The 13,887-nt window shown below is 34.7% G+C and overlaps 2 long non-coding RNA genes across 3 annotated transcripts; both read right to left on the bottom strand.

The window, feature by feature from the left end:
• Nucleotides 1–2,698: 2,698 nt before the first annotated feature.
• LOC112757894 (uncharacterized) lies at nucleotides 2,699–5,593 on the bottom strand. 2 transcript variants are annotated; one of them, XR_011874842.1, is made up of 3 exons: nucleotides 3,831–5,593; nucleotides 3,523–3,740; nucleotides 2,699–3,429 (listed from the first exon to the last, which is right to left on the bottom strand). It is a non-coding gene; the product is annotated as an uncharacterized lncRNA (long non-coding RNA). The 2 variants fall into 2 exon arrangements; XR_011874843.1 differs by having other exon boundaries at nucleotides 2,714–2,806; nucleotides 2,881–3,429; nucleotides 3,523–5,593.
• A 308-nt stretch (nucleotides 5,594–5,901) lies between these two features.
• Nucleotides 5,902–13,685, bottom strand: LOC140180843 (uncharacterized). The gene is made up of 4 exons (XR_011874844.1): nucleotides 13,492–13,685; nucleotides 13,347–13,401; nucleotides 13,101–13,259; nucleotides 5,902–6,239 (listed from the first exon to the last, which is right to left on the bottom strand). It is a non-coding gene; the product is annotated as an uncharacterized lncRNA (long non-coding RNA).
• Nucleotides 13,686–13,887: the final 202 nt, after the last annotated feature.

Genomic DNA, 13,887 nt, shown 5'->3' with positions numbered 1-13,887 from the left:
AATTTAATAGTTTAAATTTTTTTAATAAAGAATTCAACATTTCAACCCATTCTTCTATGCATCTCTCAAATGTATCTTTATTTCCACCAGAATATTCTTTGCACCGTTTTATAACAAGGTTTGTCGTTTTGCACAATGATCTGCAATTTTTCCATCTATTTTTTGATATTGGTGACGCCAATTTGTCATAGTTTTGGTTGCATTTGTTGTAACATGCTTCTAGATCTAAGCCATCACCCACAGTTCTTGGAAACGATGGTTTTTCATGATCACGAATAAAGTTATCAAATTCAGCGATAACAGGACAAATAATTGTTCCAATTATCATTATTATTATTATTACATAAAACATATTGTGTTTAGTCATTTCTCTCTCTCTCTTACAATTACAAATTCATGATGATAAATGAAACTAGCTAGGCTTTTTATAAGCCAAAAATCATTGTTAATATTATTAATATTATTATATACAGTATGATTCTCTAATTAATTAGAATATTCCTTGCTTAGTTTGTGCCCCTTCCCTATTCTAAGAGTAGTAGTGAATTCATTAAAAATGAATTTGTTAAAATAATAAAGGGTTATCAAATTACTTGACTCAAAATATAGTCGAAAAGATTGCAAAAACTTTAAAAAGTTAAAAATGTATTATAAATGTTAAGTATTATATGTATAACAATAAGGATAAAAGAAAAAACAACTTTTTTTTACTTATTTTTAAAAAGGTTAAATTTGGTTAATAGTGAAATTTGTCTTTAAAAAGATTATTTATTTTTTAAATGGATTTTTAAATTATTTTTTAGTCATATTAATTATTGAAAGATAATATATAAGTCAAATTGATTCTTCCGTCAATTAGATGATAACATGTTACATTAAATGCCACGTGATATAATGTCATGGTAGGTTAACCTATTTAACTATTTAAAATTAGTTTTCTATTTTTTTTTAAATAAAGATAATGCACGCATGCTCATCCTATTTTATTTGTGTCAGTTTAGTTTACTTAGAAAAATAATTAAGAATAAAAAATAATTAAATTTTAAATTTTAATATAATGTGGAAATATTAGACTTTCAAAAATTTAGGCTAAAAATTAATTAAAGGCAAAAGCATAATTTTATAATATATTCTTGGACATCTACTGCATACATTTTACCTTTTTTTATATTGTTCTGTACTTACTTTGAATCGTATGCCTTAACATGCAAACGAGCACTACAACAAAACAGTATTTTGATGACGGTTTTTTTTAATGCTTGGTGACGGTTTTAACTGTTGCTAAATGATTTTGCGACGGCTAAAAAAAGCGTCAGATTTGAGCGTCGCCAGCTGGCATAGTGACGGTTTTGGACCACCGTTGGTAAGGAGTATCGCTAAATTGTTTGTGACGGTTTTTAAAGTATAAAACCGTCATTAATTTGTAACACTTGTAAAGATGTTTTTTATACTGTATTTCGCGACGTTTTGAAATTGTCGTTAAATTACTAAATTCTGTCAGTTTTTAGGAATATTTAGTGACTATTTAAACCATTACTAAGTTATTAGTTCTTATGACAATTTTTAGGCATATTTAGTGACTTGTTAAACCGTCACAATATTTTTAGTGACATTTTTTTATTTAAAACCGTTACTAAGTTATTTATTCCTGTGACACTTTTTTCCTGTATTTAGTGACTGTTTTAAACTGTCATAATCTCTCCAACATCAAAATTTCTATTATCAAAAATTGAATTCTCCATAAATGACATTATTTTTCAACAAATTCAAATTCAATCCCCCAAGTTTTACAGAAATAGCAACAATGTATTTCAAAAGTTGAATTCTACAAGTTTTAATTACATAGTAATAATCCATATGTAAATTCAAAAAATTCCAACTTAATTCAAACTTGTAAACCTAACAATTCAATCATAAAACTCCTTTAAACGTTGGATGGCCTGTGTTGTTGAGGTTCATGATTGGCAGAAGAATATGGTCTTGTATGTGTAGGTGATTCAAAATCTGCAACCTACAATTGAAAATAAAAAATATATATATTTTAGGAAATATTTTAGAAAGATACTTAACAAAACAAAAGTGTTATACAAGAGGCTATGATTACAAACTACAATCATTTTAGAAGTTGTTGATGACGAAAATTAAGTACGCAAGTCTATAAAATTAAGTATAACATATATCCTTATCTTACCTCAGTAGGAAAACCAGGTGGCAATTGACCCTTTTGATGATTCACAAGAAAATTTACTTGTTCCTGTAGCAATTGTACTTGTAACTTCAAGTTTTGATATTCAGTTCTTGATGGTCCACTAGTTGTAGTAGATTGCATAGACTCTCTTGAGCAGGATAAGGATCTAATCATTTGAGATGGACGAACACCAACTCCCATACCTCTAACATAGCTTGAATTCTCTTTGCCAAATACTTTAACATATGCTTCATTTTCAGAAGCACCCTCACCAATTTCCTTTTGTAAGTTTTTCTGAAGTGATTCATAGACAAATAATAATGTTACATATGTAATATTACTCCAATAGAATTTATCAATCATTTTGCAAAGAAGTACTACGATTTTATTAAGTAACAAGAGTACTACTATTTTAAAGAACAAAATCAAGCATTCAAGCCTGAAGATAGATCGCTTTACTTTAATTTAATTACTGTTGTTGCTATATATATATATATATATATATATATATATATATATGTTGTTAAGTTCATGGCGTTTCCTAGTAAGTGTTTTTGAGCCAATAGTGTGAGGAATTTTTAATTGTTGCCGATTTATAGCATTCTTTTCACACAATTCCTGCACATTAACAAGCATAAAAGTTAATGGATCTTAAACACAAATAAAAACTAACAAATAACAAATGTGTTTACCTGAGTTTTTGGACTCAATCTATATTCCAAAAATGCAGCCCAATGGTCTTTGGGAATTCCAATTGGATTCAAATTAACATTTGCATCCCAACTAAGTTCCGATTTATAATGCTCATTGAATAGCTTAAATCTATTATTCTTCCACTTATTTCCAAGATTTGACAAGATATACCTTTTGTGTTCATCATCATTAACAACAAATATTTTCTTCAAAAAAACATAAATATGTAGTTAGTATACAAAACTTAAGGTAAACATAACAAATAATATTTTTCAAAACAAAAATATATAAAAAATAGCATACCTTAATAGTATTCTCAAAAATAGCATCTTTATATTGCATTGGAACTTTATGCCAAGTTTTGTACATTATAGAAAAATTATTAAAATTACTTGCAATGAGCCCCAAAATACCTCCCAAGAGTCCACCGGATTCTCCAATTGGCTGACCACTTCCATTCCATTCTATAAGAACTCGTTTCCTACTATGATGAAGGGAAAATGCATCTTTTACCTTAAGATGCATACTCTTTTCAACCCCTTGTTCATCTAAAAAGAAAATAAAAGAGCTATTATTTAAGACAGCTAGTAATTGAAAACAGATTATTTGAACTAGTAAATTAATAAGAAAAAATAACATACCTACAACAATAACAGACCATGTGGTGTTCCACTTCTTTCTAGAAATAGCAACTCCATCTACCTCTTCATTATTAAGAAATCAGCATCTGATAGGCTATGACTATGAAGTTCATTTTGAATGGATGAACTTTGAGCTATATGCTCTTGTTGACTCTTGCCTTTAGAAGATGTTAACTTAGAATGACTTGGAAGATGTCTTTTTTCTCGTGCCAAGATAACTTTAAAGTAAAAGAATTAGAAACCTAATTAAAGAAATTAGAAACTTCACAATATTTTTATCATAGTATGCTAAAAGAGGAGATAGTTACCATTTTCATAATTTGAGAGATGAACATTTTCTCTAGCATATACAACATTCGGTTCAATATGTTCATCTTCTTCCTCTTCGAATTGTACAAGTCTTCTCCTTTTAATACCTGCAATAATATAAAAAAAAATAAGAAAAAACAATATTAGGGGATGACACTTTAAGAATTGGGTAAAATTGAAAATTGAGATATGATCATTTCATCTTGCATTAGGGGATGACACTAGTCTAGCATTTTCAATATCTTTATGGGATTTTTTAGGACTTTGATACTTTTTTATTAGCCTTCTTCTCTTCATACCTGTAAAAAATAAAAAAATACATTTTTTGGGGGGGCTATCTTTCAAATGTACGGCTAAACTTTTCAGTGGTACGGAGTCAAATGTTAGAAAATTCATTTCTATTTAGTGGGGAAATTAACGCCTCAAATGGTACAAGAATCCTCGTATGCCCCGGAAGATAGATTATTACGAGCTATACTTGGAATTCAGGTATCCTCCAAAAAAAGATTCAAAAGTAGTTGTTGGTGGAGTTGAAGTCACCAAATTCTGAGGAGTCGGTATCAATTTAAGTCTAATTGCTCCACATATAGTTCCTCTAACCATATTTTCTAAACGAACCAGAGCCAATCCGAATTGATCTTGTAAGAGATCTGCTACGGAACGAATACGTTTATTTTTCAAATGATTCATATCATCAAGTGTACCCATTCCAAATTTCATTCCAATCAAATGATCGGCAGCAAGAGAAAACTATATTACTTAAATCAAAGAATAACAATCATGTATAAGTTCACACTTTAAGAATTTGGTAAAATTGAAAATTGATTGAGATATGATCATTTCCTCTTGTATTAGGAGATGACACTAATTTAGCATCTTCAACATCTTTGAGGAATTTTTTAGGACTTTGATACTTCTTTATTAGCCTTCTTCTCTTCATACCTGTAAAAACATAAAAGAAATAAGAGAAAATTATATTACTTAAATCAAAGAATAACAATCATGTATAAGTTCACACTTTAAGAATTTGGTAAAATTGAAAATTGATTGAGATATGATCATTTTCTCTTGTATTAGGAGATGACACTAATTTAGCATCTTCAACATTTTTAAGGAATTTTTTAGGACTTTGATACTTTTTTATTGGCCTTTTTCTCTTCATACCTGTAAAAACATAATAAGAAATATAATTAAAGGAAATAGAGTATGAATAAAAAGAGAATAAATATTATTATAAAAAGTAAAAAAAGGAAATTATATTTTTTTTCTGTAAAAAAAAAAAAGAAAATTATATTTTTCATGGACAAAGATAAATTAAGAAGGTTACAATTTAGGCCCAGAATGTGTCTTTAGTCCAAACTACTAAAAAAAAGGCCAAGAACCTATGATATTCGTGTCACATATTCTAAGAAGTTGCAACAAACACTATCTTTAATTTTAAGAGTAGACTTTCACCAGAACCGAAAAAAAATTTAAATTGAGAATTAAATGGCATTGAGAATAGGTCCATAGTGTTGGCACTGTCTAATAAATGCAAATGGCATTGAGAATTAAACGTAGGGTATTGTCATTGTGGTTGAGTAGTTTAATTCACTCTAGACCAATTTCAAGCAACTGCTATGAATGCGGTTGTTCTCTTTTATTATTAACACCATAGTTCTCTTCTATCTTATATATATATTTCAACTCATTTCAAGCTATAGAAGAACAATTTAATAAACAAATGGTTATTTCATTTTAATGAGTGTTCAGGAGAATTTGTTAATAGTACATACATGAACACATATTACAAGAAAAATGATCATTTTTCACCTTTTAGTGTACTAAATGTATGTATTGAAAGTTTAAAAACTGGCATTTAAAAAGTTTTTTAATTTTAAGAGTAGACTTTCACTAGATTAAAAGTAGTACAATCACATAGTTCTGCATGATTTTACAAAAGGTTTTAGTTATACTCCTGCAAGTAATTTTAAGAGTTGCCACCCTAACACGATGACCATACTCCTGCAAGTAATATTAGTTCATCTCTGAAGAAAGAAAAGAAACAAGTATGGAAAAAAAACAAAACTGTTAAACAAAGACTTTGCATCTTCAAATGATGCAATCAGATCAATTATAATATAAGGTGATTCTCATGAGCAACAAAAGGAACCGAATATATGTATTTGAACATGCCTGAAGTCTCTTTGCAATGGCAAGAAAAGGTTGTATGTCACCCCTAGTTCCAACAAGTATGACAATTTGTAACTGGAATTGATGTTTTTTCTTCACGAATAAGATTTTCACTCGCTGTTAACTCGTAAAATGACTGGAATTCTAGCAATTTTGAAGCAACAGATACAACTTCTTTCTAGATCAACTTCAACAGTCCCATCATTTTGTATCCTCACAAGGTCAGCAATTAGTTGCTGTGAATCAAAATCAGAAAATGTTGTGAACTTATTTATCACAGGGAAAATCCAATGCATAAATAAAAAACACAGAGCTTAAAGTCAATAACAAATCTTCAAAGCATAACCATAAGTAATAACCAAAACACATGTTGGGAACCAGAAGGCATTATTGTTTTCTAGAAGTTGTAAGACCCAAAACTTTTGAAAAGTCTTATTATGATCAAGTCTCAAATCATATGGTTATTTATAGCCTTAATTTCAGAAATTATTTTATTAAAGATAATTAAGGCAAGTTTTGATTTATTGGATTTGAGATAAGTTATGATTATTATCCAATTTTATAATTATTGGATTATTTTCTATATTTAAATTATAAAGTTGGCAGTTATGAAATAATAAGAATTTTATATGATTTGGACTAAGTAACTAATATTTTAAATATTACTACTGCTATTTTGAAAAAATGAAGAGACTAAGTATATTATTTCTAATTATTGGATTTGGGCTTTTTATTAAAAATAATTTGTAAAATTGATGAGCAAATAGTATTTTTCTATATACATTAGTATTGGATTTAATTTGAGTTTCAATTACTATATTATCCCTACATTTATTTAAAATTACCTAAACTATCCCCTAGCTTAACACAAACCCTAGTTTTCTAAATGATGAAACCCTAATTCCCATGCCTAGCAGTCGCCACACTTTCTTCCTCCCTTTAGCAGACCTGCAACACAACAACTTCAAAAGAGAAAGGAAACAGAAGCAGAAAACGGAGAGAAGGGAGAATGCGCCGGCCAGGGGCAGGGAGCTCGCTGCCGTCGCGCTGTGTAGAGCCGCCGCCCGTTCTGACTTCTATCAAGCTGTCCCGCCACTACCGCCGCTGAACAAAGGAGAGTAACCATCGCGAGGAGCCGCTGCCATCCTTGCTCGTCGTCTCCCTTGGAATGGCCGCCATCGAGGGCCAGCAGAGGGAGAGAGAACGAGTGCGAGTCAGTGCCACCACCGAGAAGAGGAACCGTGCTATTGCCATCAAAGACGTCGCCGGAGGAGAGCACGGTACCGTCGCCGCCGCTACTCGTCACGCATTCACCTCTAGCCCGCACCGTCGCCAGTCGCTCGAGAGAGAGAGACGCGCCGTGAGGATGAGGCGTGATGGTGGTGGTTGTTCTGCCATCCCACTGCCGTCGCCATAAAAAATTGCCATCAAGACCGCCACCCTCCTAGCTGCTGCAGTGGTTGTGGTCCACTATATGGCCGCCGGAGAAAATCGCCGTGGCCGCTGAAACCACCGCCGGTAAAGGTCCTTGCATTTGGTTCTCATTCCTTCTTACTCCTGTGTTTTTATGGTCATGACGTTGTTGTGCAGTCGCAGTTGTCGGGGTCTTTCATTGCCGCTGCTGCGTGAGGTGACTGCTGGGGCCGCTGCCTAAGTTTATGGCCGAGCCTCTGCCGCTGGAGAACACTCTGATAGTAAGGGTTTTAAATTTGTGGTTCTTGTCATTTTTGGGTTTTAAGAAGGTTTTGATGCTGCGTGGTTATTATAGTTGATCCACCGGAGCTTTTGGCCACTATCGGACCTGTTGTCGGGTCGGTTCGAAATCGCAGCTGCTTCGTTTTGTTAATTCGGTGAGTATATCTGGTTTCGAAAGCCCTGCGTTGGTGTTCTGTTCTGTGAAATAAAGTATTTGCGATGTTAATGGTTTTAGGAGTTAGAACCTGGTTTGTTTATGCCGTTTATAGCTGTTTCTACTTTTGAGAGAGCAAGCAGAGCCGAGATTTTGATTGCCGGTGATTTCGGGCTGAGCGAAAAGGAGTCTGTTAATGAGTTTGGGATGTGGTTTCAACATTTTGAGGTGGGAGCGCTTTCCAAAAATTATATTTTATATTGGAATTATTATATATGGATACTGGTGTGAGAAAATGTGTATTTGGTGATTGTATTGGCCTTATGTATTATTCGATTGTGTTGAAAGATTATGAATGTTTGTTTGGATGAATTTGTTTTGCGGCTTTGTGAAATGGAATGTTTGAAGTTGATTTTTTAAAGAGTTGTAATTTGAGTTCAATCCGTTGGGAATTGATTTGAGTTGAGTTGACTCTCTTGATAATGTGAAAGATAGAATACTCTTTGAAATTCAGCCTGGTTTGCTTTAATTGGTTTGGTTTTGATAAATGATTGGTTGCTGAACCGTTTCTTTAAAGCTTTGGAAATATGTTAAATCGGTTGATATTGATTTGATTTTGAAACAGTTTTCTTGAGATATGAAAATGAGATGATTGTTGGATTTAGCTTACTTTTGAATTGATTTCTGGTTTTGAGCTGTTGAAAAGGAATGAGGAACGGTTTAGTTGGGACCCGAACCGGGTGGCAAAAGTTCAAGTTTTAGGGGAGGTGCTGCCGAAATTTCTACAAAATCCTAATCTTGTTTGAAAAGTTATTTAAAAAGGGTTGGATTCGAGAAATTGTATTATTTGATTTATTAAGAGAATATTTATGTTTTCAAGCTTAACTTATTTAATGAACCTTATGCCTTGAGTTCAGCTTATTTAGAAATTGAACTATTTTTACCATTTGAATCACTGAAGGAAAGAATGATGCTCTAATATTGATTTCAATATAAAAAGGAGCTTTTAGTGATTTTAAAGGAAACTAGACTTTTGATTGAGTAATTAAGTTTGAGGCATTTTGGAAGAGGTTAAAAAAATGGGTTCCAAAAAGAAATCTGAAATGGTTTGATTCAAATGAGCCAGTTCTGTTTCAAATGAGTTGATTTTTGGACTGGATGGGAACTTGTGATTTTGTATGGTTCGGTTTCATAATAAATTCAGTTTTATTTACTTGAGCCAAGAATCTATGATTTTAAGAGTTTCAATGAATTTTAAGGAATTGATATAGATTGACCTTCCCTAAAGACTTGAGACTCTGCCGAGAAACTTTTGTTATAAAATTCCATTATTGGATGGATGATTTTGAATACTTTGAAATAAATCCTTAACTTGCCATGGTTATAGAAGTTTTAGAAAGAGAAAGCTGAAAGTGACTTTGTTTTAAAAAGGGAACTTACTTTGAGTAAAAGTGGCTTATGAGCTTGAGATAATTTGAGAGATGAGATCCTTAAAGCCAAGGCTGAAAAGAGTTGAAACTTGATTTTAAAGTGAATGGATTGAGAAAAGTGATTTATGGCTTAAATATCGATTTTATGAAATTGATGATGTTGAATGGTGAAATTGCTATTTTGTTATAAGCCGAAATGGCTGTCTATGCTATTGAATTATGGCTGATTGCCGAATGAGTTATGAGCCGTATGGCTGGATATAAATTATGAAGTTAAGACGAAGGGTTGTATTTATTGATAAATTGGCTGGTTCTGGATTGAACCGTGAGCCGGATGGCTGGGATGAATGTTGTATGTGAGTATGCTTGTGTTTTCTCTCTGGTTGTAAGGGTGACAGGGCATCGATACCCTCTAATGGCGACAGGGCGCATATAACCTCTAATGGCGACAGGGCGCAGATACCCTCTAATGGTGACAGGGCGCAGATACCCTCTAATGGTGACAGGACACATATTCCCTCTAATGATATTAATGTGCAACAGAGAGACTGTGCCTGGGTTAGCTACCGGACACATCGGGTTGGCTTGGTAACCGACAGATGGTATCATCAGCCACTAGGACAGGCATGTATCATATGCATCTATGTGACATTGTTTGGGTGTGCATATTGTACTTGGTTTGCCTTAGGGATTAACTGCTAATTGTTCTACTTGATATAATTGTTTGTTTGTACTTGAACTTCTTACCTGTGTTTGCAACTGGGACGCTATTGGATTGTGGTGATTGGTTGTTGGTTGGATTGTTTGGGCCTAGGGCCATGGTTAAAATGAGATAGACCGATGGTTGGTTTTGGTTTTGTGTTTCTGGTTTGAAAAAAATATGAAATTCTACTTTGGTTTAGTATAGATAAACCTTTTTGAAAGGCTTTTGAGTTTTTGAGAATTGAACGGTTCCTCTTTCAGAAAAGATTTCCGACTTTACTCTTATTGTAAACCGTTGTTTTTGAAAAGTGGTATAAGACGGTTATTAATCACTTGTACGGTTTATCTTCATGTATCCTATTACAGTAATTCCCAAAAACCCTCTACTGATGAGAACCCTTTCGAGGATTGTAACACCCTACCATACAGAGTATTATGCTTAAGTCATAATTCAGAGATGGCAAGGTATTACGACCTCTAAAATAAAAATTAGTACGTATAGTAGTATGAATAATTGATTATAACTAGGAGCCTTTGTAGAAAAAGGGGTAAACAAAAACCGCAACTCAAAAGCGCAACACTCCGATCGATAACGTAACGAACCAGGATAAACCAACGCGAGATTATATATATACAAAGGAGTGTCAAAAACAGGAATATAAAGACTCAAAATCCGGCTGCGAAGATAACCGGTCCGAGCATAACAATATATACATATGATAAAATAAGGAAACCCCAAAGGAAACCCAAAGGGACACAAATACATAAAACCTATTCTCCAAAATTCTCCCATAAGAGGGGTCATCACAGTTTGTATTATTTAATGGAGATAAAAGTATCTAAGCAAAACATATAAACCAAAACATAGCCCCGAGAACAAAGGATCTTCGCAAAAATAGAAGTCTCCAGCATGCCTCAGCGGGAGACCTCACGTCCTGTATCTGAAAACTACAAAACCCGCATGGGTGAGAACCAGAGGTCCCCAGCATGGTAATAGCTTCCACATATATAATACATAATAATAGAGGAAAGCCAAAGGCAATCCTAAAGCTTCCTCCAGTTAATATCAAAGCTTATAAACAAGCTAAACCATATAAAGGCATCTGACTAAAGATTCTTCAGTCTAACTAATACTTCCCTTTCCAATTCCTTCAAACCTCCCAACCACCAACAGGAGTATAATGTAGCAAACACAGTTATATCAAACAAGGAATATACAAATAGGAACAATTAAGGCATTTAGACAATTAGCAAGTAATATGCAGTCAAATAGGCAATCTCAAACAATTCATATAGTATGCACATGATGAATGCCTGTCCCTAGTGGCTGATGATATCATCTGTCAGTTATAGAGCCAACCCGACAAGTCCTAGTGGCTAACCCTTGGACTGTCCCTCTGTCACGCATCCCCAACTCGAGTTATACTCATCATAAACTTGATCATTATCATGATCTATATCCATCACCTTCACTGGTGAATATTTACGGGGGCGAGCTCATCCGGGTCTTTCACAGTGCCCGGCCACACTTATGACATAGGGTCAAAAGAGCTTCGAGTCTCAACCTGGAGCACGTGGTGGCTAGCCACTGCTACTACCCAGGGAAACTCTCATCTCCAACAGTGGAAGTGCAACATTCACAATTATCAATAATTCAGCATAAACATGCATGAATTCTCATCCATGGATCAACATCCATATCAGCCATCCGGCTCACGGTTCAGTCCAGAACCAGCCAATATTCATATCATACACAGCCATTCCGGCTCATGGTTAAATCCATAACCAGCCATTTCATTTACAATCACAGCCTTTCGGCCCATGGCATAACAAGCACTTCCACCACCATCCTCCGCATCTCACATAATCATGCTTGATCCTCATTGATCATTCATTTTCCCTTGCTTCACTCGCAAGTTACCTCATTCACTAGCCCCTTTTTAATAGCTAGGCATGTCATAATGATATAAGACATAAATGGTGAGATCGGAGGCTTAGAAGTATCAGATTTGGCTTTGAAAACTCAAAAATCAACTTTGGGATGAAAAACAGGGCCACGCGTACGCGCACGCGTGGATGGCCTCAAAACCCATCGACGCGCAAGCGTCATGCACGCTAACGTGTGGATTAATAATTTGCCAATCGACGCGCACGCGTCAACCACGCGTACGCGTGGGTGTTCTCGTGTCCTAGGCACAACACTGGCACAGTTCTAGCATAACTCTTTGGAAAATGGCTGGGCATTGGGTGCAGCACAATCGGCGCGCCCGTGCACATCACGCGCACACGTGGATGGCATTTTCTGGAAGATCGGCGCGTACGCGCCATGTGCGCCTACGCGCAAGGGGTTATTCTGCTAAAAAATTTCTAAGTTAAAAGCTGCAGAATTCACAGATTCAAACCCCTATCTTCCAATGGACATAACTTCTTCATTTTAAATCATTTTTCACCCGTTCTTCGAACGGCATGGACATCCCGGATCAAATTTCATTTCTAAACAGATTTGGTACAAAACAGAGATCCGTAGTCCAAGTTATGTCCCACCAAAGTATGCCCAAAACCATTTTTCATAAAAACCACAATATGCCATTTTCAAAACAAGCCATTTTCAACTCTTTTCCAAATCAATCAAAACATGCCAATTTCATCCCTTTTCTTTGAAACCAATCAAAATATATCAAATTCAACATCAAGCCTCCTCAACTCACACATTGACACATTACCACAAATTACCAAAAGCACTATCTCATCATTTTAACCCACTTCACCCAAGTGGCACAAACTCAAACATATTGACATATCATATACTCTTTCTCATACCAATTCTCAACAACACCAATTCCAATAAATCATCATTGTACACAATTAATATCATACTCACCATCAACATGGTTCAACCCACAATTCAACCATAACCAATCATCAGGCATATATCACAACATGCATATTTCTCATACATCATACCACCAAGGCATCAATAATCATCATCTCATATATGACCACATCATATATTTCAACCATTCAACAACATCAACCATTCAATGCCTATCTTAGGGCCTCTAGTCTAAGTATTTCCTACCACATTACATATTAGATACGGAAAACTGAAACCATACCTTAGCCGATTTTCCCAATCTCAACCGGAGCACTTCCAATTCACTTATCCACAAGCTTTCAAGGCCTCAAAACCTCCAAGAACAGATTTTTCACCACCAAGCCCTTTCTCAAACTTTTCAAAATCACCAATCAAGCTCCAATATTCACATATACACAACCTAAGCCACAATCATCATACCCATATACAACATCTCAAAACCCAAACATCATAAAATCACAAATTACACTAGGATTGAGAATCTTACCACACCCAAGGTCCAAGGAGACAAGATTAACCTTCTCCTTCAAGAGAGTTGGGTCCTATAACATCAAAGAGCCCAAAATCTCAACATTTTTGCTCATAAAACTCGAAAACAAGGCTGGAATTTCGAAGAGCAAGACGTGGTTTACCTCAAGATTAATTGTATGGGTTTTGTAGAGCTCTCCGCGGTGAACGCGTGGCCGCAAACGGAGCGGCAATCGGAGCTCTAGATCAAAAGTTATGGTGGTTTGAAGATCAACCAAGGGAGAGAACTTGAGAGAGTGTTCTTCCCCCCTTTCTCTCTAATTTCAGCGTGAATATGAGTGTTGTGAGGAGAGAGATTGCTGAAAACTAGGGTTTTGGTTTAGTTATGTTGGGCCAAGGGCCCACTTTGGGTCCGGTTGGCCCGGTTTGGCCCGTTCGGTCCAATTTTGGTCCGAATTCTATAAAATTGGTACCGAAATTCTCGTCTCAGTCTCCTCTATCACATTTAGCCATAAAAATCATATTTTAGGCTTTCTAGAATAAATTCTCATTTATGGGTT

The sequence above is a fragment of the Arachis hypogaea genome, chromosome 2 (genome assembly GCF_003086295.3).
Source record: "Arachis hypogaea cultivar Tifrunner chromosome 2, arahy.Tifrunner.gnm2.J5K5, whole genome shotgun sequence".
NCBI classification, from domain to species: domain Eukaryota; kingdom Viridiplantae; phylum Streptophyta; class Magnoliopsida; order Fabales; family Fabaceae; genus Arachis; species Arachis hypogaea.
The sequence above is the reverse complement of the archived record's forward strand: the minus strand, read 5'-3'. Positions and strand labels throughout refer to the sequence as shown.